This window comes from Schistocerca nitens, chromosome 4 (assembly GCF_023898315.1).
Source record: "Schistocerca nitens isolate TAMUIC-IGC-003100 chromosome 4, iqSchNite1.1, whole genome shotgun sequence".
In the NCBI taxonomy this organism is placed as follows: domain Eukaryota; kingdom Metazoa; phylum Arthropoda; class Insecta; order Orthoptera; family Acrididae; genus Schistocerca; species Schistocerca nitens.
Window position 1 is genome coordinate 384,536,003 of NC_064617.1, and position 24,760 is coordinate 384,560,762.

Consider the following 24,760-nt stretch of genomic DNA (forward strand, 5'->3'; position numbering starts at 1 on the left):
CGAAAAACTAGTTGTACCAGTAATACTGGCGGTAGATTGAACACCTGGAGTAATACTGTGATTATCAAAATGCTCCACGATGGTTTTACCTGTAATCGGATGGGACTGAATAGAGTCATTGAGTGAACTCTGGGTTTTGAGACATGAAGGATTAGTTCCAGAATATACATTTCAGCTGCACCACTGGTGAACAGACGCTGACTACTTTGCCACTTGCTACAAGACAGACTCAGAGTGGATCTGGTTTTGTTTTGTCTTCGTCTGGGACTGCTTATTCTTTATCGCAGCTGTCCACCACATCTGACGGAATGTTCACTATTTGCCAGCTGTGACCTGCCGTTTAGGCAGTAATGGTAATTTTCAATGCATGTGGGAGGCGCACAAGAAGCTGTTAATAACTGAACATCTTTGAGGATACTGAACTGGTATGTCTTCCTTGTAATAAGGTTGGGAATGGAGTGTGGTTGGCGCCACAATGGTCGCCGATAAAATGTGATGTTCCTTATGAGTAAACAATAATTCGTGTTTAGGCGAACTGTAAGTACTGTTTTAGCAGCTTGTGTATGAAATTTGTTAAATCTTCACGTTCGTTGAAATACTTGGTTCGAAATTGCGTAGTGGAATTACGAACAAAAAACGTCAGACCGGGGAGGACCCATACTTTCAGCGAAAACAATTTGTTTTTATTGGGTGTGAATACGTAGATTCGTGAGGCGATGTGAAATTACAATTTTTATGCCCTATAGTATTGTTGTTTAATTAAGCTACTGACGCGAGAGCATACATTGCAAGATGCAAGCCATAGTCCGGAGGATGCTGTTATGCATTTTAATCAATGTTCTCTTGTTTATCTTATTTGATAGGTATCAGAATTGATATTACACGATTGGAATTATTTAATGGTAAAAAGTAGAGCATAAATTTGTCGTTTCTGCGTGGATTAGTTAGTTTGTTTCTTTTTAAGTATATACAATTACTGAGGTTTTCATGGCTTGTGGCGTGGCAAAGAATGGGGGACGTATACAATCAGTGTTAATAGGGTGACCTAGTATTAACGGTTGTTTACATTACAAATGGTTTATTTATTTAAAAGTGACCAAAAAATAAATATTACCCGAGGTGTTGCCGATATTTTTGTTTAGTATTATGGATAAAAATGAAGGCAATTTTGAATGCTGCTTTGTGGATGAGGTTTGCGTTAGAAAATTAAATGACTATGGTCTTTCTGCTGTGGAAATTATTAGAATCGGTGCAGGAGTTGTATTTTTTCGTTTTGGCGACGAAAAGTGACGGTGAGACTATGAAGATCAGGTTTTGTGAACGGCACGGTGTAATTGATCGTGAGATCATTGATCACTAATCATGTATTATGGGAATGATCCGAGAATGTGAGACTAACTCTTTTTTTTAAAGGTTAGTGACTGAGGAAATAACAAAAAAGAAAAGTCATTTCTACTCAAAATCAAATTCACATTTTTGACAACTTCACATTAATAAAAGTTAAATTTCGTTTAATGTTTATTTTTGAACCGTAGGTTGCAACTGATTTTGTAGCTTAAATGAAGTGACGCGCATTTGTCACTACAATTAGGTTATAATATATATTACATGTTTTTATTGAAAGTGATATTTTCATTTGTTTTATGTATATGTATTTCATCTCCCGAGTATGAGCTCAGTTTCTTATAAACTGCATTGCCTCTTTCAGCTAGTCCCTGTTGTACAATATTGTTTTTATTATACACAGTTTGCACTAGATGACTTATATAATAGTTTTGCACTGCATCACAGCACATGCTAAGGACGTTTGCTGGTGACTCGTATAGGCTACCATGAACATACTGCTATATCCCTTGCACTCCCTCCAGGTTTGTGAACATGTGTCCATGTCCCATGAAAGAAATTGGGAGCAAGTGGTGACTCAGTGTGCTTGCTTGCCTTTTGACTTGTTGAGATCATGAGGTTCTGTTCTTTCTGTGTGCACACACATTTATTACATTACTACTAGTAGGACCACTCCATGGAAATGCTGAAGAATATGATTTTTCATTCTGCTTCAACTTTTTTTGTAAGAGCAGTAACTAGAACCTTTTTGACATCCAGCATAACATTTTATTACCGCTTATCTGTGAATGAAAGCCTTCAAAATTATGGGACCCTGTATCCAGACAGTTCTACTTGGAATTAAGTAGCCTTTCTGTTCTTTAACAGACTATTTCTACCAAATAGATTGCTGTAACATCTTATTAATAGGTAATATTTATCTCTTCATAGTGAGTAGGTGCACTTAAATAAAATGATCACATGTTAATTATGGACAAGTTCCCCAAGCTCGACTTCCATTTAAGGTAGTCAATTAGTAAAACTTTTTAGTGTGACATGTGGTATTTGATCTCGTGTGATGATAAAAAATCTTCATATGTTAGTGCTACTGCCCTGACATACGGCAGGAAATGTTAGGTACGTCTCGTGATTTGCAAAGGGAGGAAATTAGTGTACTGAATAGGTATTGGTTTAGTCTCTGTATGAGTCAACACCAAAGTGTTTAGTTCTCTTCAGAATATGGGCTTTAAATGGTAAAGCACCTCCAACAGGAGTAAAGTACTGTGAGGGTCAAACTAAATGCTGTGGTGCTGCCAACTTTTTGCTTAAGTTTGTTTGATCACATAGTATTGACTCATTGGTGAAATTGTGTGTGCAGCTTGCCCTTCTTTGCAACCACATCAAAGCCTTACACTGAATACATAAAGCATATTTGTTTTCAGTATCATGGTAGGAGCCTAATGAAAATGTTGAGTCCCTACATATTTTTACACAGTTTTTGGCTCAGAATTGGCTATTGAAAATGACTCATCAGTTTAGCCACTTACGATTTTGTGTATCTGACTGAGGTTAACTTCAGCGTTAAAAGAAATACTGTTGAGCTAAAAATCTCCAACACTGTTATCTCCTTCCTCACTCCCCCCTTCCATCTAGTATTCTTAGGGACAATAAAAACACCTACTGCTACTGGCCCATGGGAATTCCTTTTCCTTTCTTCTTCAATTTCTTACGCTTTAAAGTGTCTGGGAAACCATGGTAACTCCTGTATACAAAGTATTTACAACATAACTTTATCAGTGCTGCATCTCTAGCAAGAAGAAAAATCTTGATTCATTTAAGTTTGTTTTGCAGTAAATAGAATAATAGGGGTAATTTTTCGTTTTAGAGATTGTAGGTGAACATGAACTATGGACCTTGCTGTTCGTTGAGTGGTTTGCTTTCCCCAGCAACACAGATAACCCTACTGTAGGTGCAACCACAATGGAAAGGTATCTGTTGAGAAAAATATGGTTGCTTAAGGGGGGCCAGCAGTCTTGTCAGTAGTTGCAGGGGCAACAGTCTGGATGATCAATGGATCCGTACGTGTAAAATCAACCATAATGGCCTTGTTGTGCTGGTGCTGCAGACGGATGAAAGCAAGGGGAAGCTGCAGCCATAATTTTTTCCTAAGGCATCCAGCTCTACTCTGTGGTTAAAATGTTTGCATCCACTTGGCTAAAATAGTCCTCCATTCACATCTCTTGTGCAGATGTACTCAGTAGGACGTCGTCATTAGGAGTAACAAAACAGATGTTCAATGGGCTGAAGTGTGAAATATTAGATCCCTTAATGGAGCAGGTAGGTTCGAAAATTTACAAAGGGAAATGGCTAGGTTGAATTTTGATATACTGGGAATTTGAGGTTTTGTGGTAGGAAGAACAGTACTTGTAGTATAGAATACAAGGTTGTAAGTTCAAAATCAAATAGGGGTTATGTGGGAGTAGGTTTAATAATTAATAAGAAAATAGGAATGTCAGTAAGCTACTATGAACAGCACATTATTGTAGGCGAGATAAGACAGTAAGATCCTGGCAGTACTGCAAGTTCGTATGCCAACTAACTCCATATATAATGAAGAGTTGGAAGAAATATATAAGGTAAAGAAATGATTCAGGTAGTTAAGGGAGACAAAAATGTACTGGTGGTGTGGAACTGGAATTATGTAATAGGAAAAGGAAGAGAAAGAAAATTTGTTGGTGAATATGGAGTAGGGGAATGAAAGGGGAAACCACGTTGTTCAATTATACATAGAGCATAATTTAATATTTGCTAACACTTGACTTAAGAATCATGAAAGGAGAAACTGCAAGACATCTCTAGTGGCTGATGCAGACTGTTTTTGGTAATGGGCTATGGATTAAAACTGAATACATTGCAAAATGGTAGAAAATTAAGGCGATGGTACCTGAATAAGTTGAAAGAGCGAGATGTTGTTCTAGAGTTTCAGAGGTAGCATTACGCAACAATTGACTAGAACAGGAGAAATACAGTGGAAGACAAATAGCTAGTTTTGAGAGTTGAAATAGTGAAGGCAGCAGAGGACCAAAAATATCACAGTAGATACTGAATTTAATTAAGGAAAGGAGACAATATAAAAATGAAGCAGCTGAAAGGGAGTACAAATGTCGAAAAAATGAGTGACAGAAAGTACGTAATGGCTAGAGGGCAGATGTAAACACTTAGAAGCATATTTCACTAGGGGAAAGATAGATACCACCTACAGGAAAATTAAAGAGCTTGGATGAGAAACCAAGCAAAGAAGGGAAACCTGAAAGGCGGAAGGAGTGTGTAGAAAGAAGGGAGATGAATTTGAAAGCAATGTTATAGAAATGGAAGAGGGCGTAGATGATGATGAGATGGGAACTATGAAATGCGAGAAGAATACTACAGAGCTCTGAAAGATCTGAGTCGAAATACGGCTCTGGGAGTAGACGACACTCTTGGCGGAACTACTGACAGTATGGGGAGAGGCAGCCATCTGGTGTGAAAGATGTATGAGACAGGTAAAATACCCCTTGACATCAAGAAGTCTGTAATAATTCCAAAGAAAGCAGGTGCTGACAGTTATGGTATTAGTGAACTGTCAGGTTAGCATATCATGGTTGCAAAATACTATCAAGAATTCTTTACGGAGGACTGGAAGAACTGGTGGAAGCTGACCTCAGGGAAGATGTTGGGATTCCAGAGAAATCTAGGAACATGTGAGGTAATACTGACTTATGACTTCTCTTAAAATACATGTTTAGGAAAGGCAAAATTAAGTTTACAGCATTTGTAAATTAAAAAAAGCTTTTAACACTGTTGACTGTAATACACTGTTTGAAATTCTGATGGTAGTTGGTGTAAAATACAGGGAGCCAAAGGCTACGTACAGAGACCAGACATCAGATACGAGTTGAGCTGGAAAAAAAGGCCAGCAGTAGTTGAGAAGGGAGCGAGGTAGGGTTTTAACCTATACCCAGTGTCATTCAGTCTGTACACTGAACGGGCAGTAAAGGAAGCAGAAAATTAGGAGTAGGAATTAGAGTTCAGGGAGAAGAAATTAAAACTTTGAGGTTTGCCAGTGACATTGTAATGCCAGAGACAGCAAAGGACTTGGAAGAGAAATTGAACAGAAAGCACAGTATCTTGAAAGTAGGATATAAAATGAACGTCAACAAAAGCAAAACAAGAATAATGCAATGTAATAGAATTAAATCAGGTGATGCCGAGGAAATTAAATTAGGAAGTGAGGCAAATAAAGTAGTAGATGAGTTTTGTTATTGTGGTAGCAAAATAACAGATGATGGCCGAAATGGAAAGGATATAATATTTTGACTGGCAGTGGCCAGAAAATGTTTCTGAAGAAGGGAATTGTGTTAACATTGAATTTAGATTTAAATGTTAGCTTGTCTCTTCTGGAGTGTGACCATGTATGGAATGAACCATGTATGGAATGAAACATGGACGATAACAGAAGAGAATAGCACCATTTGAAATATGGTGCTGCAGAAGATTTCTGAAGATTAGATGGATACACCACGTAACTAATGGAGGGGGGGGGGGGAGGAGGCAAGAAATTTGTGGCACAATGTGGCTAACCGATGGGACCTGTTACTAGAACATGTTCTGAGATATCAGGGGATCACAAATTAGTATCAGAGGTCAAGTGTGGGGGGTAAAAGTTGCAGAGGGAGACCTAGACACACATGCAGAAGGATGCAGGTTGCAGTAGTTATCTAGAGATGAAGAGGCTTGCACAGGATAGAGTAACATGGAGAGCGACATCTAGCCATTCTTCAGACTGAAGACAGCAGCACATCAATAGAAATTTGCTCAGGTGTTGTATGCCTGTGAAGGACATATCATTGATGCAGCTGAGAGGGCCTGTATTGGTTCTGACACTGGGAAGAAGCTAGCTCCTTATTATACAACAAATAAATGAGGGAGTAGTCATACTAGCGAATTACAATAAGATACCTGTAAACTGCCCATATTACAGTTTACAGGGCAGTTATGATACACAGATACTGCCTTGACAACTTTTTGTTTATCTGTTTGTTGCATAATGTGACCTTTACAATAATATGCTGTGCTATTTTGTTGCAAGATACTTTTTATTCCCAGACGGAACTTATATCAGGAACTGCTCCACAGGTATATCTACACCAAAAATATAGTTCAGTGCAAAACAGCTCAAAAGCGCAGTGGCAATATGGATGGTCAAATGTCATGGGCACTGGTGAAAATTATCACCTGACTCAGTGTATCAAATGGAGTGGTTTGTGCTGTACTGTTGGAAGGTGATTTTTTTCATTGTGAGCTAGTTAAATGTTTAGTGTGCAAGGCTGCAGGCAGATTTGAAGTTTCGTAGTACTTTATAGGAATAAAGTAAGAGTTATCTCATCCTAAATGCAGTAACCATCATTTGTGAATGTTTGCTTCTCAATGAATTTCAGTGTTAAATTCGTGGATTTTAGCTGAGTAAAATGTTTGATTTGTGAAGAATTTAGGTGTCTCTCCCCCTTCCCCCCTCCCTCCCAAAATGACAGTTCATGCCTGAAAATGTGTGGTACCAACCAACCCCTTCCTTCAGTCAAGTTCTGGCACTTTTCCCCCCTTCTGGGCTATAGATGCAGTAGTCCCTATACTGCGTAGTTGACTTTCTTCAGCATTCTTGCATAACAGCACATACAAAAAGCTGCTGTTATCATTCTTTCTGAACTGTTTATTGTCCTCATTTCACTTCAGCACATGTCTGCACTCCAGACAAATACCTTCTGAAAAGACTTTATATTATATAAATAAATATTTGATGTAAACAAATTTCTTTTTTCATGAAAGCTATTGTCAGTCTGCATTAATTGTGCCTTCTCTACTTCAGTCATTGTAAGTTATTTTGCTGCACAAATAATAACCCATTTACAGTGTCACATTTCCTAACCTAATTCTCTTAGCATTGCCTGATTTATATCAACTGCCTTTTTATATATTTTGTAATCCTTTTTCAAGACACTACCAGTTCTGTCCAGGTTGTCTTCCAAAGCATTTCCAGTCTCCAAGAGAATTACACAGTCATTAGCTAACCTGAAATTTATTGTTTCTCTCTCCTAAATTTGTCATCTTTCCAAAATCACTGTAGTTTCCTTCGCAGGTTGTTGAATGCACAGATAGAATAGCATCAGGCTAAAACTCTTCCTCACTCTTAATAATAACTAAGGGCTGGTTTCTGTACAAATGCAGATAACCTGTCCCTCTCCTTTATCCCTGCTACTGTCAGAATGTTTCAGATTATATTCCAGTCAACATTGTCAAAACTTTTTTTCTTACTCTACATATGAATGCTGTAAATGTAGGTTTGCCTTTCTTCTGTCTCTTCTAAGTTAAGTCATGTGAAGTAATATATCTTGCATACCAGGTGAAATAATTTGATCGTGCTACTTCTCCCAAGGATCTCAGTGTTTCTTATGGAATGTTGTCCACTCCAAATGTCTTGTCTCAATTTGGGTATTTCACAGTTCTGCCAAATTCCTCTCATACTATCATATCTTTATAACATTATTGTCTTCCGAGTTTGTTACCTTCATATAACCCTTCTGCACCGGGTGTTCATTTTAACTGAAGACCTTAAAATATCTTGCAAGCTGGCGGGTGGGGGGGCTTCCAATAGTACCACACTCGACCCCCAGCCCACCCCATGTGTTGGTGGCTGAGGGCAACTTTGAAATATTCAATTGGAACCTCCGTTTTTTATTGCAGATTATTATTCTACAGCAAAATCCACATACACTGTGTGATCAAAAGCATCTGGACACCCCCAAAAACATATGTTTTTCATATTAGGTGCATTGTGCTGCCAGTACTCTATATCAGCGACCTCAGTAGTCGTTGTCCACTATTTCTGATGTGATAGTGAAGTAGAAACATGAAGGGACGCGTACAGCACAAAAGCGCACATGCCGGCGTCGTCTGTTGATTGACAGAGACCGCTGACATTTGAAGAGGGTCGTAATGTGTAATAGGCAGACATCTATCCAGACCATCACACAGGAATTCCAGACTGCATCAGGGTCTACTGCAAGTACTATGACAGTTAAGCCGGAGGTGTGAAAACTTGGATTTCATGGTCAAGCAGCTGCTCATAAGCCACACATCACACCAGTAAATGCCAAACAACGCTTCACTTGGTGTAAGGAGTGTAAGCATTGGATGATTGAATAATGGAAAAATGTTGTGTGGAGTGACGAATTACAGTACACAATGTGGCGATCTGATGGCAGGGTGTGGGTATGGGCGAATGCCAGGTGAAGGTCACCTGCCAGTGTGTGTAGTGGCAGCAGTCAAATTTGAAGGCAGTGGGGTTATGGTGTGGTCGTGTTTTTCATAGAGCGGGCTTGCACCCTTTGTTTTGGGTGGCACTATCATAGCACAGGTCTACATTGATGTTTTAAGCACCTTCTTGCTTCCCACTGTTGAAGAGCAATTCGTGGATGGTGATGGCATCTTATAACACGATGGAGCACCTGTTCATAATGCATGGCCTGTGGCAGAGTGGTTGCACGTCAGTAACATCCCTGTAATGTACTGGCCTGCACAGAGCCCTGACCTGAATCCTATAGAACACCTTGGGATGTTTTGGAACGTCGACTTTGTGCCAGGCCTCACCAACTGACAGCGATACCTCTCTTCAGTGCAGCACCCTGTGAAGAATGAGCTGCCATTCCCCCAAGAAACCTTCCAGCACCTGATTGAATATATGCCTGTGAGAGTGAATGCTGTCATCAAGGCAAACTCAGGGCCAACATCACATTGAATTCCAGCATTACCGATGGAGGGCACCATGAACTTGTAAGTCGTTTTCAGCCAGGTGTCTGGATGTGTTTGATCACATAGTGTAAGTTTTGTCTGGAGCATTTTCTTCATAAAAATATTCAAACCTAGTACCTCCAACTTCAGCACACTTAGTGATCCTCTTTTCAAATGATCTTACTGAATACTATGCGGGCCAATTAATAGGGCCACCTGTACTGAGCCACCGACCAACGTAAACTGGGCGTAATACCTCATGTCTTCAGTTGCATAATGTGCTGGGCAACCATCATGCTGAAACCACATACTTTGTTGAAAGTCCAGGCCAATGTCCTGCAGTAGCACTGGTAGTTACTGTTTCAAAAACATTTGATATTTGTGCCCATTCAACGTGCTGTCAATAAAATACAGACCATTGAGATTGTTCCCCATCACGCCATACCGCATGTTAACCTACAAAAGTCTATGATCAGCTTGCCATAACCAGTGGGGGTGTTATGCCAAACCTGCAGTGGTTTGTGAGTGTAGATTATTGGGAAATGGTACCTCAGCAAAGAACATGGGGTTCGTTTGCATTTGTTGTCGTAAATTACAATTGTGTACCCATTTCTATTCCTCTGATTTGATTGCAGTACCATCTTTGGCAAAATGAAGAAAATGCTTCAGGCAAAACGTATGTAGATTTTACTATAGAATAGTAATCTGCAATAAAATACGGAGTTTCATACTGACGATTTCAAAGTTTCCACCCACACACGGAGTGGGGTGGTGCGTCAAGTGTGGTATCGTTAGATGGCCTCTACCGAGACAGACAAATTGGAATTGTAACTTTTTTTATCCAATGTGTAGGTTTAGAGACGTTTTTGTGTCTTCAGTGCAAATTGAACACCCTGTATATGTCATCCCTGTTTTACTTGGCCCTTCTTTGCTTAGTAACCACATGACCTCTTGATTTTCATGCAATTGCATCCTTTCTTCTCCAAAGGTTTGTGTAATATTCTTACTAACAGCATCTATTAACACAAAAGTAAGGCATGTGTCTGCAGATCTGTGTTTCTCCTCTGTCCTTTCCACGTAGCCATTTTGCACTTCCAGTCAATCTCGTTTTTTTAAGAATGTCTATTGCCTTTTGTCTGCTTTGTGTATTGCATTTTTATATTCCTCCTTTTGTCTGTTGAATACAAAATTTCATATGGTATCCAGGGATTTCTACTGAGCCTTATCTTTTTGCCACTTGATCATCTGCTTTCTTCACTATTTCATCTCTCAAATCTACCCATTCATCATCTGCTGTATTCCTAAGTCTAATTTCTCTATTTTCCTATATTTCTTGAGTTTTAATCTGTAATTCATAATCAGTGAATTATGACCATAGTCAACAGTTGCCTCTGGAAATGTTTTTCAATCCAAAACCTGTTTTCGAAACCACTTCCGTACCAGTATCCATCTGAAACCTTCCTATGTTTCCCTGTCTATTCCAAGTGTACAACCTTCTTTAATGATTCTTAAACCAAGATGTAACAATGATTAAATTTTACACTGTAAAATTACACCATGCAGCATCCCTCTTCTTTCCTCTCGTCTCATCCATGTTCTCCTACTCATGCAGAAATATTGTCAAAGATTCTGGAGGGTAACAGGGATGTGGAGCAATGCTGACTCCACTGACATGTATAGGTGTGCTAGGTTTCTCAGTTGAGGATCCTTGGTGCGAACAGCTGGATTCAGGTGGTCCCATAGGTCGGTGGCCAGGCAAGTTCAGTAAACTCATCCTGATACCCTTTGAACATACCCTGCAAGCCATGTGACACGTTGTGTTGTCCTGCTGTTAGACGCCGCTATGCCAAGGAAAAATAAACTGTGCATATGAGTGGACATGGTCCCTAAGGATAGATGGATACTCGTGTTGATCGCTTGTGCCTTCCAGAGTGATTAGAGATTACCCAGGGAATGCCACGAAAACATTCCCCAGACAATAACGATCTCTTCTCCGGCCTGGACCCTTCTGATGATTGTTGTAGAATGTTTGCTTTCAGATGTTTTACCCCGTTCCCTCTAATGGCTATCTGTCCGAAGGAGCATAAAATGTGACTTATCTGAAAAGGCAACATGTCTCCATGTAATAATTTCCAGTGGTTGTATTCATGTGCAAATTCCTGCCTTCATCGCCAGTGACTAGCTGTCAGCATGCCTGTCATCAGTCGTCCACACCTCTCATCAGTGGCCTATGGTGCAGAACAGTTGCCTCAGCACCAGTTTTACCTTGCACTGTACACTTTAACCATGGTGGCACACGAACAGTTTACAGACTTAACTTTTGTGGAAATGCTTTCACCCCTGGCCTGAAAGCTGATGATTGTGTCCTTTCAGGCAGCAGATTAACTGCTTCCTTTCCCCATTAAGGCAACAGCTCCAATGTTTTCCACATTCCGTGACACGTTTTATATACCTTCCACTGCTAGTGCTGCCACCCTGCCGTTTGAGAGTGGTTATTGCACACTGACGGCAAGTCCCATTAACAGCTGTAGTTCACCAGCCTTGGAAGGAGGTTGTTTTCCTCTGCATCCGTAAAGGCAGACATGCATTTGCAGGTGAAGAAAACAGCCTGCTTCACACATTGACACTGTGTATCTGCTGATTGAATTTATTTCTTGCACACTTAATGCCTATAAACTTTCTGCCTTGTCTAATTAACTCCTTATGACTGGCTTTGTCTCCACATACTGTTTCACTCAGACATTACTCTTTGTTTTTCAACCCCACCCCCAGAGTCCCCCCTGGGGGTTCAGGGGTAAGAATAGGCCCACAGTATTCCTGCCTGTCGTAAGAGTCGACTAAAAGGAGTCTCAAAAGTTTTGGCTTTATGTGATTGTCCCCTCTCGGGTTTGACCTCCATTTTTCCAAATTCTTCCGAAGAGCAAGCCAGTTGGGGAAGGGCGCCTTACATGGTGCATTGTATCCGTCGTGCATTGAGAACTTTAGCCGGCTTTCTCGTCGTTGCAATGTTGTCCCGCTCGTTTTCCATCTTTTGGGCTAGGATATGTTCCTGGGTGCAATTACCACTATGCACTGTGCAGTGTTTCTTCTTGCAGAGACGACGACCTTGGACATTCTTGCACCTATTATCCAGCACGGTAGCCAGTCCGTTGTGGTGGGGCCGCCATGTACCCTGTTGGTTGTAGCCCCCTGACAACACAGGGATCACTCTACTGATGCCTGCGCCATTAACTCCCCACCCGTGCCAAGGATTAGAGCCTATCTTCCTGGGGTATCGGGACTCCCGGCAATGGCCATCCTGCCAGGTGGCCCTTGCTGAGGCTGGGTGGCACCCATGGGTCGGAGTAGGTGGCATCAGGGCGGATGACCCGCAATGAAGTGTGGTACATCATCTCTAGCTGGTGGCCAGCCGCCAGCAGTCTCTATGCATTCTCGGGCTCAATTCAATGATCAAAAATACGATCCCAAAATGTTCCCCTCCCTGGCCACACTATAAGTCTCAGGATGGCAGTGACCCTTATTCGCCCCAGTTCCTAGTTTGTACGAGAGCTGATGGGGAGTCGTTCATGTCGACAAAGCCTCAATTCTTCGTAGAGCATTTAGAGGACAAGTTTGGGGAGGTGGAGGGCTTGTCCAAAATGCGCTCTGGTTCAGTCTTGATAAAAACAGCATTCTCTGCCCAGTCACGAATGTTACTTGCTTGTGACAAGTTGGGGGAAGTTAACATTACCATCAGACCACATAAGAGTTTAAATATGGTCCAGGGTATTATTTTCCATAGGGACCTACTTTTGTAGTCTGATGACGAGCTGCGCACCAACTTAGAGCGTCGAGGTGTTCATTTCATCCGGCGCGTTCATCGGGGTCCGAAGGATAATCAGGTTGCTACCGGTGCCTTCATCTTTGCCTTTGAGGGTGATACATTGCCCAAGGTCAAGGTGATGGTCTACCAGTGTGGTGTCAAGCCCTATATCCCTCCCCCGATGCGGTGCTTTAAGTGCTGGAAGTTTGGCCATATGTCTTCCCGCTGTACTTCCAGCCTCGCATGTCAAGATTGCGGACAAACCAATACTCCATGTGCCCCGCCTCCCATCTCTGTCAACTGTGGCGAGCATCATTCACCTTGCTCGCCAGACTGCAGGATCTTACAGAAAGGGCGCAAAATCATGGAATATAAGACCCTGGACCGACTGACCTATACTGAGGCTAAGAGGAAATATGAACAACTGCATCCTGTGCAAATGACTTCCTCATATGCCGCTGCAACGACAAGTGTGTTAGCCCCATCTGTTCCGCAAATTACAGTCGGATCACTGAACCATACAACACCTGCCCCCTTGCCCGTAGGGGGCACTATCCCCCCTGTTGCTCCTGCACCACCTACTTCAGGAGCAACCCCCCCCCCCCCCCTCCCACCCATCGGGGATGTCCGTCCCCACTTCTAAGCCGGAGAAGTGTCCAACTTCTTCAGCTTCTTTCGCTCGCAAGTGGTCCCTTGGGTGCTTCCCTTCCCAGGCTTCCACAAGTGGGAAGGCTGACGCCCAACAGTGGCATAAGTGCCCACAACCAGCTGGTCCTAGGGCTTCGCAATCCTCCTCTGTCCCGGAGACTGAATCAGTGAAGTGCTCCCAGCCAGTGAAACCCAAGGAGCAGGGTGTGAAATCCAAGAAGAAGAACACTAAGACCAAGAAACTCGTGGTGGCACCCACCCCTTCGCAATCTTCAAGCTCTGCGTCTGAGGATGAGGTGGAGATTTGGCATCCGCTGAGGACCTGGATCTCGCCAGTCCCTCAGACGCAATGGATAGCAGTTGGACAGGTACTCAGTCGGTGGCAGCAGGTGACTAGGTGGCGTAATATACCTCCCCAGTCCCTTCATGCTTTTTTCGACCATGGATAATGTCATCCTCCAGTGGAACTGCAGCGGTTTTTTCCACCATCTTGCTGAGCTCCGACAACTTCTCAGCCTTCACCCTTTCCTCTGCATCACTCTTCAAGAAACTTAGTTTCCGGCGATGTGAACCCCCACCCTCCGTGGCTATCGGGGTTATTATAGGAACCGGGCAGCTTACGACAGGGTCTCTGGTGGCGTCTGCATCTACGTCCTTCACTCCGTTCACAGAGAGTCTGTTCCTCTCCAAACACCTTTGGAGGCTGTCGCTGTTCGGTTGTGAACGCCCCAGGCTCTTACTGTCTGCAGTCTGTATCTTCCACCAGATGGTGATGTCCCGTAGCATGTCCTGGCTGCACTGGTAGCCCAATTGCTGCCACCTTTTCTGTTACTGGGCGACTTCAACGTCCATAATTCCTCTGTGGGGTGGATCAGTGGCAACAGGCCGAGGCAGCACCTTTGAGCATGTATTGGCACAGCTCGGCCTCTCCCTCTTAAATGACGGTGCCTTCACACATTTCAGTGTGGCGCATGGCACGTACTCAGCCATCGACCTTTCAGTCTGCAGCCCTAGCCTCTTACCGTCTGTCCAGTGGAGTGTGCATGACGACTTGTGCAGTAGTGACCACTTTCCGATCTTTCTGTCACTGCCACAGCGTCCCTCTTCTAGGTGAACCTGCAGATGGGCTATGAATAAGGCTGACTGGGACTTGTTCTCCTCCATTGCCAGTATTGAGCCTCTTTCCAATGATGCGGTGGTTCACTCAGTCACCACCAGCATCGTTAATGCAGCAGAATCTGCCATTCCCTGTTCTTCTGGGTCCCCTCGGCGGAGGACTGTGCCTTGGTGTTCGCCCGAGATCGCTGAGATAATTAAAGATCGCAGGTGGGCGCTCCAGTGTCATAAACGGCATCCCTCATTGCAACACCTCATTGCCTTTAAATGGCTTCGTGCGCGGGCCTGCCGCTTCATTTGCCATTCCCTGAATCCTACACTGTTCCGTTCAGTGAGTGGGAATTCCAAAGTGCCTTAGCCGCTTGTGCTGATACGGCTCCCAGGCCAGATCGCATCCACTGTCTGATGCTCAAACATCTCTCGGCGGACTACCAGCGACGCCTCCTAGACCTACAACCGTATCTGGGTCGAGGGTGAGTTCCCGTCGAAAATGGCGGGAAAGCATCATCATCCCCGTTCTAAAACCTGGCAAGAACCCACTGGAGGTGGACAGCTATCACCCCATTAGCCTCACCAACATTCTTTGCAAGTTGCTTGAACGCATGGTGAGCCGGCGGTTGAGTTGGGTACTTGAGTCTCTGGGCCTTCTGGCTCCGTCTCAGGGTGGGTTCCGTAAGGGCCGCTCTGCCGCCGATAATCTGGTGAGCCTGGAGTCTGCCGTCAGCACCTCGTCGCTGTCTTTTTTGACATGCAAAAGGCATACGATACGACATGGCGACATCACATCCTCTCTGCGCTTCATGGTTGGGGTCTTCGGGGTCCGCTGCCGATTTTCATACAGAAATTTTCTGTCGCATCGTACCTCCCGTGTGCAAGTTGCGGCCTGGGCAGCTTAAACAGATGTGTTGGCGGCATCTTAATGCTCTTGCGTTGCTTGAGCCACACCAGCTGGGGAGCCGACCGGTCTACCCTCTTACGGCTCTATCAGGCGTTAATTCAGTCACGTCTGGATTATGGGAGTCTGGCTTATGGTTCAGCATCCCCTTCTGCGTTGCAGGTGCTGGACCCCATTCCTCACAGTGGGATCCAACTTGCCACTGGAGCTTTCTGGACCAACCCTGTGAACAGCATACTTGTGGAGGCAGGTGCCCCTCCACTGCAGTTTTGGCGCCAACGTTTAGTGGCCGCTTATGCTACACACGTTTGTAGCTTGCCTGGGCATCTGAATTATCGTCTTCTGTTCCCTCAGTCTGTCGTCCATCTCCTGGAACATCAGCCCCAGTCGGGTTGTACGATCGCAATGCGCATCAGAGGGCTTCTCTCCGGGCTTGGAGTTTTCCCTCTTCCACCTCTTTTCCGGGCCCCTCTGCGTACACCCCCGTGGTGTGTGCCCTGCCCATGCCTTTGGCTCAAATTGGCACAGGTCCCAAAGGACTCGGGCCCTCCTGAGGCCTACCGCCGCCGCTTTCTTTCCATCCTTGCCACATATCAGGGCTCTGGCGTTGTCTACACTGACGGTTCGATGGTTGCTGGTAGTGTCAGTTATGCTCTCACTCTAGGGGGCCATTATGAACAACATTTATTGCCGGCTGGCTGCAGCGTTTTCACTGCTGAGCTGGTCGCCATCTCTCATGCCCTAGAGTATATCCGCTCCTGCTCAGGTGACTCCTTCCTTATCTGTAGTGACTCCCTGAGCAGCTTACGAGCTATCGACCAGTGTTTCCCTCGCTCTCGTCTGGTGATGGCTATCCAAGAGTCCCTCCATACTCTTTCCCGTTGCAGCCGCTCTGTGGTCTGTGTGTGGACCCCTGGTCATGTCTTCATCCCGGGCAATGAACGTGTTGACATGCTGGCCAAACAGGCTGTCGGTGCACCAGCCTTATCGATTGGGCTTTCGGAGAGTGACCTCAGAGCAGTTTTGCGGCAGAATGTCCTTCGCACCTGGGGTGAAGAATGGCACACCCTGCTTTCACCAAACTAACTTCGGGCCATCAAGGAGGCTACCAGTGCGTGGCGCTCCTCCTTGCGGGTCTCTCACAAGGAGTCTATTGTCCTCTGCCAGCTGCGCATTGGGCACACCCGAACGACGCAAAGCCACTTATTGCGCCGGAAGACCCACCTCTATGTCGCTGTGGATCCGCTTTGACGGTGGTCCACATTTTGTTGGCCTGTCCCCTTTTAGCTGTGCTCAGGCAGACGTTAGCGCTGCCTGATACGCTCCCTGCCCTTTTAACAGATGACACTGCCATGACAGGCTTAGTTTTGCGTTTTATTTGGGCAGGAGCTTTTATCCCTTAATCTGAGTTCGTCTTTTTTTTTTTTTTGTCTGGCCTACGATTTTAGACTGGGTTATTTTTTTAGTGTGTTTCTAGGTGGTTGGCTTTTCCTTTTTTGTCTCTATGGTCAGCCAACCACTGTCACACTGTGTGTGATTTTAATTCCTTTTGTCTGGTCTCTGTCTGAGTCTTTCTTGTCCTGTGTCGTCTGTTGTCATCTCCATTGTTCATTTTTATTCTGTGTGGGTGTTTGAAGTTTTGGAAAAAGGGACCGATGACTGTAGCGGTCTGGTCCCTTCAATCCCACAAACCAACCAACCAACCACCCCCAGAGGGCTCACATCTCTCTTGTGAGTACCTGGTTGACCACCACAAGGGCCCAGACCTTGCAGCACTACTTCATTTTCTGTGCGGCAAGTTTATTTCTCTGGTACTCTTTTTTTTTTCCATTGGCTGGTTTTCTTGGTGCTGATTGTGCTTGGATCTGAATTGTGTTTTAGACACATTGTCTTATCTTCCAGCCTTCTACAACTTTTCGTTATTAATTGTAAGGTCCACATGTTGGGTTTGACTTCGTTATTAATTGTAAGGTCCACATGTTGGGTTTGACTTGCTGCAATTTTTCTAAATTTTACAGAAGTGCAGTACATGCATTGAAGGTTGCCGAATACAGTGTGTATTCCACCCATGTGCCGCTCAGTCTTGCAGTGGTACTAGCCCAAAACCAAGCACGGTAGCCATTCTGTTGCGATGGGGGTTGGGGATCAAGTACTTGCACGGTGGTAGCCCCCTGACCACGCAGGAATCTTATTATTGGTGCCTGAGTTGAAAATTCCCCAAGCAAGCAAAGGAGTATATGCCTGTCATGGCTGGGGCACAGGGACTACATGCAACATTTTACTGGCCAGGGTATTGTTGCTGTGGGTGGTTGGTGTCATTGGGAGGGCACCTGTTTGGAGTGTGGTTGATCTCATGGTAGGAGATTTGCACGTGAAGTAACCAGCAGTGTCTTCTGGAGCTTCCCACCCCCCAAAAAAAACACTTGGTTTGTTTTAGGATGAACAGGGACTCCATTTTGACTAAAAACCCATTGTTGTTTGTGGAGTGCGTCAGGGACAAGTTTGGGGAAGTGGGAGTGAGTTCAAAATGCGAAGTGAGTCCATTCTGTTTAATATGCCTCCCCCTGCTCAGTTGGGGGTGCTGCTTGCATGCAACAAGCTGGGTGACATTCCTGTCACTATAACTCCCATGTTGCAGGGTATCATTTTTCACTGAGATCTTCTTTTACAGACCGATCTTGGCCTTCAAAGGTGACTTCCTGTGAAGGTCAAGCTGTATATTCGTCTTAGCTACAAGTGCAAGCGATTTGCACATATGCATTGCAATGCCAAACCTTTCTGTAGGAATTGTGGCTGTCAGTTGTGCATGAACATTCCTTGTGCCCCTCCACCCATGTGTGTCAACTGTGGGGGGGGGGGGGGGGGGTGGTTCACCGGACTGCACCATTTTCAAGCGAGAAAAGAAAATGAGGAATACAAGACCTTAGACTGTCTCGCATATCAGGAGGACAAGAAGAAATGCAATCGCCTACATCCTGTACATAAGTCAATGTTGTATGCTACGGCTACGATGACGTTGCACTCTTTAGTGACCATGCCAGCATCCTCCACGTCTTCTACGTCTGGCCATTGAGGCCACTCAAATACAGCCGCTCCCCTGGTGGTTGGATGTTGTCCCCAACATCCCTTTTTGGAGTGTCAAATTTCTGTCCATTGGGGATAGCAGTCCACAACCCTACCTGGAGAAGTAATGTCCTCCTCCAGCAGACCTATCCAGAAAGGGATCCGTTGGGACACTCCCTGCCAAAACTCAGCTGCCCTGCTATCAGATGCCAGCCAGTGGCTGAAGGAGTTGCAGGTTGTAGGACTTTCGTGTTCCTCCACTGTCCTAGAATCAGGTGCAGACTAGCCCTCACAGGAGTCATAATCGTCTAAGGGCAAGAAAAGTCCTCCATAAATAGAGAGATTTTGATGGCCCCCATCCTGCCAGACCCCTCATGTTGTTCCACCTCTGTATCCTTGAGACTGTTACTGGGGTGACGCCAATTGCCCTGGACACCTCCCCCTCCCCTCCTTTAAACTGTGATACGCAACAAATGTGTATGGGTGGTGTATCTTCATACCAAATGACAGCACATAGCACTGAGGCATGATCTGCCTCCTTGGTCCCTATGCATCCACTACAGGATACTGAGAATGTGATCCTCTAGTGAACTGTAGAGGTTTTCTCTGCCACATGACAGCTACAATGTCTTTGTGCATTTCACCTGTGTGTGTCCGTGTCCGTGTCCGTCCTCTCCAGGAAACTTGTTTCCAAGCAATGTGGAACTGTAACCTCCACGGCTAATAGGACTATTTTAAGAATCACACTGACCATGAAAGAGTGCCGGGCGATGTTTGCACATATGTTCTTAACTCCGTCTCTAGCAAGCGTGTGTGCCACTCAACATGCCCTTGGAGGCTGTGGTAATTCGTGTGAAGACATCTGAGGAATTCACCATCTGCAGTCTGTATCTCCCTGACAATGGTGAAGTGAATCAGAATGCATTGTCTGCACTGTTTTCTCAGTGCCTGCCGCCCTTCCTAATACTGGATGACTTCAATCCCCACAACCCTTTATGGAATGCAACTGTGGCCACTGTTCACAGTAAAGCTGTCAGAAACTTGCTTGCAGAGTTCAATCATTGCCTCTTGAATGCTGGTGTGGAATGTGGGTCTTGTACAGCTGTTGACCTTTCCATATACAGCCCAGGTCTTCTCCCATCCCATCACTGAAGAGTCCACCATGATCTTTGTGACAGAGATCATTTTTCTGATTGTTTTGTCCCTCCCTCAGAATCACACGCCTGGGCTCCCACCCGGATTGGTACTCTCCAAAGCTGATTGGAATGCTTTCAGCACTGCCGTCATCATTTGCACCCTGCCTCATGGAAGAATTGTTGTGATTCAGAGCACAACTGCAACTATTCTATTGGCAATTGACTCAGTGGTTCCCTCATCAGAAGATAGAATCTTGAAGCACTCATTGCCTTCTGTGCCAAGGTCTGTCATCTCATAAAGTGAGAGAAACAGTAATGCCGGGAGCGGTTATGTTACTGCTGTTGGGCGATGTACCCCTCCTTCACTGGTTTGTGCAAAAATTTAATTTCTCTGTGGATGGTGATGTCTACACTGATTCAGACACTGTTGCCGAACATTTTGCTTTTCAGTCTGCTCAAACCCTGCACCTGAGAATTATTAGCTTGCATTTTGTGTCCTTAAATAGCAGGTTGAATTGACTTCCTTTACTGTTCACTACATGTCACCTACAGCTATATAATGCTCTGTCCAGTGAGTGCGAATTCCTCAGTGCCTATCACTTTGCCCTGACACAGTCCAGAGCTGGGCCACATCCACATATGCAGCCAAATGCCCAAATTCTTATCTGTGGATTAGCAAAGTCATAGCCTTGCCATTTTTCAACTGTCTGGAGTGAGAGTGAATCTTAATCTCAATTAGTGGTGATCACTCCAGTAGCGAAACCGGGTAAACATCCCATTGAGCTGGTCAGCTATCTCCTAATTAGTCTCACTAATGTTCTCTGCAAGTTGCTCGAAACTATGGTGAAACAACAGCTGTGTTGGTAACTTGAGTCTTGGGGTCTTTCGTCTCTGTCCCAAGCTGGTTTTCACCAAGGCCATTCTGTTGCTGACGATATGGTCTGCCTGGAGTCTGCTGTTCAGTCAGCTTTTGCCTACCATCAACGTGTTACAGCTGTCGTCTTCAACTTGCTCAGGGCTTATGACACCACATCCTCATTACCCTCAACATGCAGTATCTCCAGAGCCAGCCCCCAGTGCTTGTCCCAAGCTTCTTGTCTCACTGTACTTACCAGGTTCAAGCTGGTGTTCCCGCAGTGCTCCCCTTGTACAATAGAATGGGGTCCCCCTTTTCTAGTGGTTATCCTTTTCTAGTGGTTATCAATGGTCTAGCTGCAGCTGTGGGGTCTACAGTGTCACCCTCCCTGGTCACTGATGACTTTTGCATCTGCAGTTGATATGCAACTATGGATGTTGCTGAACACTGGTTATAGGATGCCGTACAGAAGGTACAGTCCTGGGCTCCCACTTGTGGCTTCCAGTTTTCTGTAATCAAAGTGTGTCCTGCACTTCTGTTATCTTCGTAGTGTCCATACCCAGCCTGAACTCTTTCTCTCAATGACCAGATCAGATGTCTAATGTGGTGGATTCTTCTTATTTTATTTTTTCCAACATAAGTGAATGTGCTGCTAACACGTAAATACTTTTCACTGCATTAGTAACAACATCTGGGGTGCAGACCACTGTACACTTTTGTGGCTCTACAAAGTTCTGATCCTGCTAAAACTTGATTATGAGAGCGTGGTGTATGGCTCAACATTGACTTCAGCATTACAGATGTTGGACCCGATACACCATTATGGCGTCCATTTGTGACAGGTGCCTTTCGGACCAGCACTGTGAACAGCCTACTCACAGAGGCTGACACATCTCCCCTACAGATCATGCCCCAATAATTGCTGCTCAAATATGCAATACACATTCAATGCTCCCCTGTGAGCTACTGAATTATCATGACCTTTTTCCTGGTAGGGAGATCCACCTCCCACAACAGTTAAAGGCCTGGAGTCACAACCACAGTTCACATACAGTCTTTGCTCTGAACTTCATTTTTCCCCACTGCCGCCCCTTGTCAGAGAGAAATAGCTTGTACCCCCAGTGTGTGTACCTCTTCTTTGGACTGAAAGACTCAGTAGACAGTGGTTTTTTGCTGCCTTTTTGTGGATACTCTTGACACATTTCCAGGCTCAGACATGGTATACACTGATGACTGTACGGTAGACAGATGAACAGGTTTTGCCTATACACACGCAATATGCAGTGAACTATGCTGCCTGCCTAACAAATGCAGTGTATTCACTACAGAATTGGTGGCAATTGATAAGACCCTCAGCCATCTTCATTATTGCACTGTCAAGTCGTTCTTAATTGGCAGTGACTCCTTGAGTAATCTTCAGGCTGTCAACCAGTGCTGCTGCCCCCTGCGGGTCTGGGTGTTAGAATAGGCCCGAGGTATTCCTGCCTGCTGTAAGAGGCGACTAAAAGGAGTCTCAAATTTTGGCCTTTATGTGATGCTCGCCTGTCGGGTTTGACCTCCATCTTTCTAAATTTTCCCAAAGAGTGAGCCAATTGGGAAGGGCGCCTTATATGGTGCATTGTGTCCATCGTGCATTGAGATCTTTAGCCCGCTTTCTCATCGTAACATTGCAGTCCCACTCATTCTCCATCTCTTGGACGAGGACATCTTTCTGGGTGCATTTTCCACCATGCACAACACAGTGTCGCTTTATGCACCGACGATGACCATGGACTTCTTATTACCTCATATCCACGGTAGCCAGTCCGTTGTGGTGGGGCCGCCATGTACGCTGTTGGTTGTAGCCCCCTGACAACACAGGGATGCTCTGTTGATGCCTGCACCGTTAACTCCCCTCATATGCCATGGAGTAGATTGGGGCATTGGGACTCCCAGCAGTGGCCATCCTGCCAGGTGGCCCTTGCTGAGGCAGGGTAGCACCCATGGGGAGGTCCCCTGGTTGGAGTGGGTGGCATCAGGGCGGATGACATGCCGTGAAGCGTAGTACGTCATCTCTTGCTGGTGGTCTGCCACCAGCAGTCTCTAAGTGGGCAAAGTCTAACTTATATGCTAAGAAATATGACTTCAAATCATTCCCCTGCCTGGCCACACCATGGGAGGAATGCCAGGCTAAGGATGGCAGGGAACCTTATTCGCCCCCAGTACCTCGTATGTACAAGAGTTGATGGGGAATCTTTCATGTCCATGAAGCCTCAGCTTTTTGTGGAGCATTTGGAAGACAAGTTTGGGGAGGTGGAGGGCTTGTCCAAAATGTGCTCTGGGTCAGTCTTCATAAAAACAGCATCCTCTGCCCAGTCACGGGCCTTACTTGCTTGTGACAAGTTGGGGATGTTTCTGTTACTGACATGCCCTATAAGAGCTTAAATATGATCCAGGGTACAATATTCCACAGGGACATTCTTTTTCAGTCTGACGACAAGCTGCGCGCCATTTAGGAGCAGCAAGGTGTTCATTTCGTCTGGCATGTCCATCGTGGTCGAGGGATACTTAGGTTGCCACCGGAGCCTTCATCTTTGCCTTTGAGGGTGACACATTGCGGTGATGGTCTACCGCTGTGACTTGTAGCCAAATATTTCTCCCCTGATGTGGTGCTTTAAGTGCTGGAAGTTCGGCCAAATCTTCCCTCAGTACTTCCAGCATTACATGTCGAGATTGTGGACGTCCATCACATCCCAGTACTCCATGTGCCCTGCCTCCCATCTGTGTCAACTGCTTGTCAGACTGCAGGATTTTGCAGGAGGAGAGGAAAACCATGGAATATAAGGCCCTGGTTCGACTAACGTACACTGAGGCTAAGAGGAAATTTGAGTGCGTACATCCTGTGGCTATGACCTCCTCTTATGCTGCCGCTACAAGAACAGTTGTCTCCCCAATCAGTTCCTCACATTCCTGTCGCTTCTCAGAACCAAAAGACTGCACCTGCCCCCTTCACGGTTGGGGACACTTCCCTCCCTTTTGCTCCTGCACCACCTACTTCAGGAGCAACACCCCTTCATCCATTGGGGGATATTAGTCCCCCCCCCCCCTTCTGAGCTGGAGAAGCAGAAGTTTTCTTTGGCTCCTCTCACTAGGAAGGGGTCCCTTGGGTCACTCCCTTCCCCAGTGGGAAAGATGACACCCACCAGTGGTTGAAGAGCCCAAAAGCAGCTGGTTGTAAGGGTTCACACTCATCCTCAGTCCCGGAGACTGAATCAGTGATGTCCTCCCAGCCAGGGAAACCCAAGGAGCAGCGAGAGAAATCCAAAAAGGAGGTCACCAAGACCAAGGGAGTTGCAGTGGCACCCACACCACATCTACCTACAAGCTCTGCATCTGCAGATGAGGTGGAGATTCTGGCATCTGCTGATGACCAAGATCTTGCCAAACTGTCACAATGGATATAGACTACTCAGGCTAAAAGTTGGTGGCAGCAGGTGATCCAGAGGCCTCATTGAATGTTCCATGCCTTCCCAGTCTCACGATGATGTCATCCTCCAGTGGAATTGCAGTGGCTGAGCTACAGCAATTGTTAAGCTTTACACCTGCTTTCTGCATTGCCCTCCAGGAAACCTGGTTCCTGGCAATGCAGACCCCTGCCCTCCATGGCTATAAGGGGTACTATAGGAACAGTAGTGACGATAATAGTGTGTCTGGTGGAGTTTGCATTTATGTCCTAAACTCAGCCTATAGTGAACCTGCGCCCCTTCAAACACCTCTTGAAGCTGTGGCTGTCAGAATGATGACGCAGGAAATAACTGTCTGCAATATGTATCTTCCTCCAGGTGGGACAGTGTCCTTGAATATATTAACTGCATTAAGTGACCAACTCCCTAAACCTTTCCTACTTTTGGGAGATTTTAACCCCCAATAACCCCTTGTGGGGTGGCACCGTGCTTATTGGCTGAGCCAGAGATGTCGAAACTTAACTGTATCAGTTCGACCTCTGCCTCTTAAATACTGGGGCCACACATTTCAGTGTGGCTCATGGGAGTTACTAGGCCATTGATTTATCAATTTGCAGCCGAGGACTTATCCCATCTGTCCACTGGAGAGCACTT

The 24,760-nt window shown here is 45.2% G+C and overlaps 1 protein-coding gene across 1 annotated transcript in view; it reads left to right on the forward strand.

Annotated features, from left to right (window-relative positions):
* Window positions 1-424: 424 nt before the first annotated feature.
* The window catches only part of LOC126252005 (uncharacterized), a 38,247-nt gene continuing 13,911 nt past the window's right edge, over window positions 425-24,760 (forward strand). The window contains exon 1 of the mRNA XM_049952789.1: window positions 425-537. The gene's annotated coding sequence lies outside the window, so the exon portion shown is untranslated. The remainder of the gene's footprint in view (window positions 538-24,760) is intronic.